Genomic DNA, 9,320 nt, shown 5'->3' on the forward strand with positions numbered 1-9,320 from the left:
GCAGAAACATTGATTTCTTGCATATGGTTTAAACAATCAATTTTCAAAACGTAATAACATTTTTTGTTGACCTTCCAGCTACGTACCTTCTTCGGCAAAGTCTTTCGGCATCTTCAAGACTATATGCTAACGTATTTAGACACGTGATTGATGATAAATTAAAGACGGTAACAGCAAAAATGTTAAAAAGTACGTTTTCCCATATTAATCTCCATGTAAATTTAAAACGCGATGCGGCATGCGAGGTTGCAACCAATCGAGCCCATATGTTGCACAGTTTATTGGGGTCCCAAAACGATTCAGAAAAACCTTGATCTCACTTGATCGGACGAAGTTTGCGTTTTTCCATTCAACTGCGCCCCACTCTATTAACCATCTGTCAAATTGCCAATGACTTTTTCGACATTTTGACACTTTCATTTCTTATATCTCATTCTGATGACCCTGTGGTCGAGTTAACAGCAATCACATAAAAAATGAGAACTGAGTGTTGTATGAAAAATACCAAAATGATAATATTTCTTGATATCTCTAAAAACAAAAAAACCTTATTATGATATCAAGCATTTTTCGTTTAATTTGCACAATGAGTTTTCATTATGATAATAATTCTTTATATAATCATTATCATAATGAAAACAAATAAAAATATCTTATTTCGAGATTATTTTGATATTTGGATTATACTGTGATATCAAAATTCTTATATCTTGATGAATAACTTGTTTGATAGAACTCATATGCGATATCAAGACCTACGAGCTAGATTAGTTATTGATTAATTATTTTCTAAACTCCTTGAGAACAAAAAAACTCGATTTGTTATCATTCTGATAATATTTTGATAGCGGTCTCTGCTCGGGATGTTATCCATGCTCGATCAGAATACGCCGATCTTTTGCTTTTTTTTTTTTAAATAATCTGTCGTAAAGCAATCAGAAACGATTTTGGCATGCTCTTCAAGACACCCAGATATTGAGCAAGCGGACGAGATCTTGAAGCGTTATCGATTAAAGAACAACTCGTGAAGAGCCTGCAGCAGAGCAAAACACTTTCGTTGCAAAACTACGTCGACGCTAGGTTCCTTACATTCTCAGCAACTGGGAACTTTTCTAACAAAATCCGATGCGGATTGGGAGATGAATCGCTCAGAATATTAGTTACCCAGCTCAACAAGCAATGACTTTAACATTTGAAGTTTGTCAACAAATATTGTTTCAGCATTAGCATTAGCATTAGCATTACATTAGCATTTGTCAACAAATATTGTTTTTCATTGAAAAGTCCAAATAATTCTTTTTAATTCCAGAAATTTTTACCAATACCGGTTTTTAATAGTGTGAGACTAATCGTATGGTCCTCAACGCCGATAAGTGTTCTGTAATTTCATTTTCCCGTAAGCGGTTTGTGATTGACTTTTGTTACAAAATCGGATCTACAGTTATTAGACGAGAATCTGTTGTTAAAGATCTGTGTGCGTTATTGGACTCTCAACTGACTTTCAAGGATCAAATCGCCTATATTATCTCGAAAGTGTTCAAAATACTTGGAATTATTTTTCGCATAACAAAGCACTTCAATAATATTCAATGTCTAAAATTGCTCTACTGCGCATAAGTGAGGTCATAACTAAAATATTCACCAGACTCCTTGTTACCAAAACAGTATAATGCGAATCGAAGCAATACAGCGCAAATTCGTCCGTTTCGATCTACGTCGTCTTCCTTGGAATATCCTTGGAATCCAAATAATTTACCCAGCTATGAAGCACGCCGCCAACGTATTGGCTTAAATCTGTTGAGTGAACGTCGAGACGTATCTAAGGCGCTTTTCGTTTCAAATCTTCTACAATCGAGAATTGATTGCCTTGCTATCTCAATTGGACCTTAATACCGTCCATTTTGATCAACCCCTTTCATTTTTATGAAATCCTTTTATAAATTATGTACAAAATGAGCCTAGCTTGTGTCGCACTTTCAATCGTTGCTCTACCGCATTTGATTACCATTTTTCCCGGTGAATTTTTTGAAAACGGTTTACTACACTCTTATTAACATCCGACAATATTACACATTAGACCAGGTAGCTTTACTAATGTAATTTTGTTTATTATGTTTAGTAATTAGATAGTTAAGTTTAAGCAAAATTGTTTAAGCAACTATTGGACATAGGACATAATACAGGCCTTTTTCAAACTTTTCATATTATTTAGCTAACTTTTTTGAAATGAACTAAATAAAATTCTTGAGAAATCCCACGCTGGGAATTATTAGAGCAAGATTTCTTTTTCATTTAAAATAATTGGACTTACTTGCCACACAAGATACATACTCATGCAATGGCTGGCATAGAAAAGCTTTCAATTAATAACTGATACTAATAGAATACTAAATACTAATACTAAATAGAATAGAAGTTGAAGAGCAGGCCTAGTTCCAGTTGGAATGTAGAGCCATTGAAGAAGAAGAAGAAAAAGAAGAAGGTAAACGTACCTGTTTATTTTGTAACATAAAACATAAAACATAAAACATAAAACATAAAACATAAAACATAAAACATAAAACATAAAACATAAAACATAAAACATAAAACATAAAACATAAAACATAAAACATAAAACATAAAACATAAAACATAAAACATAAAACATAAAACATAAAACATAAAACATAAAACATAAAACATAAAACATAAAACATAAAACATAAAACATAAAACATAAAACATAAAACATAAAACATAAAACATAAAACATAAAACATAAAACATAAAACATAAAACATAAAACATAAAACATAAAACATAAAACATAAAACATAAAACATAATCTAATCTAATCTAATCTCATACATGCGTAGCCAATACTTGAAAGCATCCTGGAAAATGACGGTTTCTGAATTCCGTCATTTTTCTCTTCATATGGCCAGGCCAACTACGCAGTAGGTACCGCAGAGATGACTCCTAGATATTGAGCGACTTCAGGAATACCTAAAGTCACTTAATAGCTTGGAATCGAGGGGAAAGGAAGAAAGCGTGGACCTCCCGTACCAAACGCTTCCAATAATATGGATACCAATATATGATAAAAATCGTGTACGTGTTTTTTGTATGATGTATATGAGCGTGTATGTGTGTATATGACTGTGTATGTGTGTTTATATGTCTACACTGATAGACAAAAGCATTCGTCATGTTTTAATAGAGCTACTATGAAAATATAACGAATATTCATGTCCATCAGTATATGTATGTATTTGTGTACTAGCTTTATGTACCCGGCCTTGCTCGGAATTGCCAGTTTGGTTTGCAGTTTTCTTTTACAATCGGAAAATTGCTTCATTCAGGGATATGTCATTTTCAGGGAAATGTCATATTCTGGAATATGTGTATCGGGAAATATCATTTTCGTTAGTCATTTTTGGGGAAATGTTATTACCTGGAAAATGTTATTGTCGAGGATTTGCTATTTTTAAGGAATTCGGGCAATTAGTTTTCCGAGCATTGTACAATGTCAAAGAACCTCGGATGTACTAAATAAGAGGGATTTTAAATTAAGTCGTTTTCTAAACAATACCCAATTCCAATACCCCCCCCCCCTCCTATTCCAAAAGTCATTTCCAGCCTCTCTATAATAGTTTCCTTTGCGTAGAGATTACGTGTTTACGTGTTTGGTTTGAATTTACCTATGCGATTAAAAGGTATACTAAACTTTTCGTTTAATGAATATACCCTCTCTCTCATTTAGCTATGGCATTCCCAAGAAACAATTCAGAGCCATAAATCAACAAGCTTGTTGAACAATTGTTGTATAGAAGCGATGGTAGTTGAACAATAAAGCATGTTTAAGAAGTTGTTTAATAAATGTTATACTGATTGAAATCACTGCATTAGTTCCCTGTTTTGTTGTTATTTGAATAAAGCATCGAATAAAAGTTTAACAAATGTTGCCCTAAAATTTCCCTGGCAGGGTGAGGTACAGTTATATTATTCATTGTAAATATTCTTTATTCCACCAAAATAAATCCTATTTTGTGTAATCAAGTTGATATTGAATAACATATTTATGTGATGCTTAATAACATTTGTTAGAATTTGTTATTCAACAGCGCTGCCGAAGTTGTACAACAGCGCTGACGAGGTTGTACTGTTTGTTGTTGATGTTTAGACAGTGATGGGCAACAGATGCGCGCACGGATTAACTATTGGAAGCAGGTTGTTTCAGAATTCATTATTCAACGATTCTTAAACTGCAATCGGGGCAACTAAATTCGATGCTTATCTGAATTTGTATAAACGTTGCTGTGCAAACGTTTTCAACAATATTGTTGTCATATACAATCTATTTAATAAACATGTTCAAATGTTGTTTTATTCAATGTTTATGCAATACATTGTTCAATCTAGTATTAAATATTTTATAACTACATTTAACATGGTCGATTTATATGACCTTGCATGGAGCAGCGGAAGAGCAGGCGGATGTCAATCAGAAGGGTCCTGGGTTCGAGCCTCACATCGTTCGAGATTGTGATAGCTGTAGTAACGGCTAGTTGATGGAAAAAACAAATCACAGTTCTATTAATTAATTAATTAGTTGAAAAATCGATAGTTCATGAAAGCCAAAAAATAATATCAAGATAAAAATTATCCGTAAGAATTAGTCCTATTTTAACATTTTTATAAAAAAAATGCTTGTTGTGGAAACTTGTAATAAGCTTTATTTGAGATATTCATTTAGTATATCAAACAGCCTTATTTGTAAAACATTGAACAAACGCTTTATTAGTTCGGGTAATACGCTTTGTAGTAACAAGCGTTGAATTAATGTTGTTGTAGCTCTTTTATTGTTTTTGCAGTTGAACAATCGAGGCAAGGTGATAGCTTAAACATTTATTTCAACATGCTTATAGAACTACTGTTGTTGAATAGATTCTCCATTTTTGGGCGAACAAGGTTGGTATAGTAGTATCAAATGCAATAAATCAATCATAATTAAACATACAGCTGAATAGCGTAGCTGTAAGAGACATTTCTTCAAACAACAATTGTTTCTTGGGTTCCTACTCAGTCTGATAGTCTTCCTTAGACAGATAATATGGGTTCCAAATTTAGTGGAAATCGATAAATGGGTTCAGAAGTCATGCTGAATTGATCGATAACTAAACAATACCCCTCTCCCACACCCTCCCCCTTTTAAAATGACTTAACCACATCCACTAAAATCTCTTCCTTAGGACAGACAATATTTGATACCAATTTGGTTCAAATCGGTCATGAGGCTCAGGATTTAGGCTCAGGAGTTGATCGATTGCTAAACAATACCCCTCCCCCATATCCTCCCTCTTTTGTAAAGAGCATCCTAACCTCTTATCGTCGTGTCCTTAAGATAAAGAATTTGTGTTCCAAATTTGGTTGAAATCGGTCAAGGGGTTCAGAATTTACACAGAGTTGATCGACATCTAAGCAATACCCCTCCCCCCACACCCTCCCTCTATTCCAAAGAGCATGCTTAACCTTTCTATCGTCCCATCTGTAAGATAAAGAATTTGTGTTCCAAATTTGGTTGCAATCGGTCAAGGGGTTCAGAATTTACACAGAGTTAATCGAAAACTAAGCAATACACCTCCCATTTCGTTCGAGACTTTTGAAGGCTTACATAAGAAAATGTACTATTATTGTTGTTTTTGACTACTTGTCGAAATAACCAAAAATAAGTAAGCTTTCTGGTGACATAACTATGGTTAGAGTTTCAATATCTGAAGATATAGAGCGATAAATGTGCTCAACCTCAGCATATTAGGCTAAGATTTGAGCCATATACCGTAGCGTGGTCGTCTTGCGGTGAAGTGAAGTCTGGTGAAGTCTGGTGTAGAATCGGCCGAGCACGTCATATCAACATGTCCACGTTCTTAAAATTATTGGAATGCCATGCTACTTATTAGCGGCATATATACAACTTCGGACAAACCCGTAGAGAGGATGCGATGGACGCCAAACTCACCTATGCAAGAGATATTTCTTTATATCCGCATATGCGCGGATGAGCTGCGGGGTTTCTGCATAGTAGTAAGGAGGTCATTTCAGCTCATGCAAGGCGGTTGCTGCCTGGGCGCTTCCCAACCACCACACGGTTTTAGATGTTTTCTCAGGTGGTTGAAAATTGAAAACAACCTTTCGTTTTGAGAGTTATAGTTTTATGAAAAATAAAATGTTCTTCAAAACAAGTTCTAAAAAACTTTGTGAAAATAATTATTCAAAGTTACACAATACTTAGGCTATACGGCATTGGTTTCCTTCTCAGTACCCATGTACATGCGGCATTCATTAAGTGGGATCCATTGCTCACCCATCACTATTGTGTTCTGAGCAACTTTAGGAGTAGCTGTTGATATCGAATTACGATTGTATCGTCAATGGAGCTCACAGCATTCGGGATCCAGTTGTGAGGCCACCAAGCTGTAAAACGTAGACATCGGATGATGAAATTGTTCACATTCAAGGTTTTGGTCTTTTTGACGTTGATGAGTGACGACCGGGTCATACAGTTTACTCTACATGGTAGAGCACTGTTGCGTTGCGTTGGTAAAGCAGTATCATCATCTGAGTCGACGTCGTTGCTCCATGATTTCGTCGGCTACGATGGTCAACAGCAACAAAGATATAATTTAATCATCCTTTCCTCACTCTAGCGATTCTATTGTGCAGAACTCTGGATTATGTGTAGATCTCCCTTGCTTCTAGGGACGCTCCAACATGGGCGTAGCCAGGATTTCGAGAAGGGGGGGGGCAACTTTTTCGGTCTATCGGATTTCGGTCTAAATCGTAGTTTTATAAAAACACATGAATAATAACACATGAAACCAAATCGAAACAATAATGATTAAAACAATAATGGATTTAAAAATGCGTGATTCATTGCTCATCAGATATTTTTAAATAAAATGAGAAAAATATTAACGAACTTAGTATTCAGAAAGAATATAAAATCGGCTATAACAATTGTTATAAAAATCCTGCATTCTTCCATAAGTCTTGTCTTTTGCATTCTTCCATAAGTTTAAGAAAACTAGAACCATACATCTGAATTTCTAAACAAATCCTCTCTGAAATAATATTTATTATAAAATAGGCAGAAAAATCAATATGTAAGCTTTCTCCAGGATTTCCTTTGACAATTGCTCCTGGCATTCTATCCGAAGTTCTATCAGGGATTCTATAGAAAAGTCTCCAGCAACTTCTTCGGCAGTGTCTTTAGGAATTCCACCATAAATTTTGCCGGGAATTGATCCGAAAAATCCACCATTATTCACTCCAAGAAAATCTTCACGAACTTCTTTATAAGTTCTGCAGAATTCTCTGCAATAATTCAAATAATTTCGTGCTGCTTCCCATAATTTTTAAGAATAAGAATATTCCGTGGAAATTCCGCAGAATTGCCAGTAAACATTCCTAAGAATTTAACGAAAAATCTTCGAATTTCTTGTGTAAATTCCATAAAATTTTCCGTGAATTGTTTCGAATAATTTCTTGTGAAAATTTCAAAGAATTTCTCCAGGAATTCCACCGGAAATTTATACAGAAATTATACCGAAAATGAAATCAACAATGGAATTTTCGGAGGAATTCCTAGATTAATTCGCAATGAAATCCTGAAAGAATTCCAGTGGAAACTTCAAGATTTCCACTGGGAGATCCTCCAGGAGTTTCTCCGAAAATTCCTCCTGGAATTCTTCCAGGAGTTCCATCGGAATTTCCAATTTCTCTAGGATTTCCTTCGAGAAATAATTCCGGGGGTTCCTTTGAAAATTCTCCCAGGAGTTTCTTCAGAAATTCTTCCAGAAAATTCCTTCGAGAGTTCCTCCGGGAATTCCACCAGCAATTCATCCGGGAGTTTCTCCGGAAATTCCTCCGGGAGTTCCACCAGAAACTATTCCAGGAAATTATTCAGGCTTTTTCAGGAAATCATTTAGGCTTTCTTCAGAAATTAAGCTGGAAATTCCACCAGAAGTTCTTCCGATAGTTTCGCTGGGAGCTCATCCAGGAGGTCCTCTAGGAATTCTTCTAGGAGTTCCTCCTGAAATTCCTCCGGGAGTTCTTACGGGAGCTCCTCCGGCAGTTCCTTCGGGAATTCCTCCGGGATATCCACCAGCAGTTTCTACGAGAATCCCTCCGGGAGTTTCACCAGCAGTTTCTCCGGGTGTTTCTCTGAAAAGGAACTCCCGGAGGAACTCCCAGAGTAATTTCCAGAGGAACTCCCGGGGGATTTTCTATAGGAATTTCCGGAGAAATCATCAGAGGAATTCTCGTAGGAACTGCCGGTGGAACTTCTGGAGGAATTTATTGAAGAACTACAGGAAGAATTTCCGGAGGAAATCCTGGAGGAACTCTTGAAAGAATTCTAGGATGAACTCCCAAAGGAACTTCCGTAAGAATTCCAGGAGGAACTCCTGGAAGAATTCTTAAAAGAACCTCCCGGAGGAATTCCCGTAAGAACTCCCAGAGAAATTCTCCGAGAAATTTCTGGAGGAATTTGTAGATAAATGCCTGAAGAAATGCTAAATGAATTCCTGGAAGAAAGCCTGATTGAATTCCCGAAGGAACTACTGGTGGAACTTCAGAGGAATATCCGGTGGAATACCCTAGAGGAAGAGAAAAAATATTTCTGAAGGAACTCCGAAATCCCATTTCCCGTGAAATTCCTGCCAAATATCGTCCAGGAATTCCCTGTAAAGTTCTTGGAGGTATTACCGGAGAATTTCTTGGAAAAACTCCTGGAAGAACTCCCGGAGGAACACCCACAAGCACTTCCGAAGGAATTCCCAAATGGAAGTCCTGAAATAATTCTTAGAGAAGTTCCTAAAGGAATTTCCGAAAAAATATCTGAAGGAATTCCCAGAAAAATACCAGGAGGAATTAATGCAGAAATTCCCAGATGAAATCCTGAAAGTATTCCCAGATGAATTGCTGAAGAAAATCCCTGCGGATTGTTCCGAAGAAATTTCTGGAAGAACTCTTGGCAGATATCCGAGTAAATTCCGAGTGAAGTCCGGAAGGAATTCTAGTACACTTCCGCGGAAAATCTCCCGGGAAAATTCCTGGAGAAGTACCTGAAGAAACTCCCGAAAAAATACCTGTGAGAATTTCTGGGGATATACTTGGACGAATTCCAGGAGAAATTCATGAAGATATTTCCAGAGGATTTTTGAAGGATATTCTGAAGTAATTGCGAAAAGAATTCCAGATTGGAATGCTAGATGATTTCGCTATTGAATGTTTGGAGATATTCCCGGAAAATTTCCTGGAAGTAATCCCGGAGGAAT

The sequence above is a fragment of the Armigeres subalbatus genome, chromosome 2 (assembly GCF_024139115.2).
Source record: "Armigeres subalbatus isolate Guangzhou_Male chromosome 2, GZ_Asu_2, whole genome shotgun sequence".
NCBI classification, from domain to species: Eukaryota; Metazoa; Arthropoda; class Insecta; order Diptera; family Culicidae; genus Armigeres; species Armigeres subalbatus.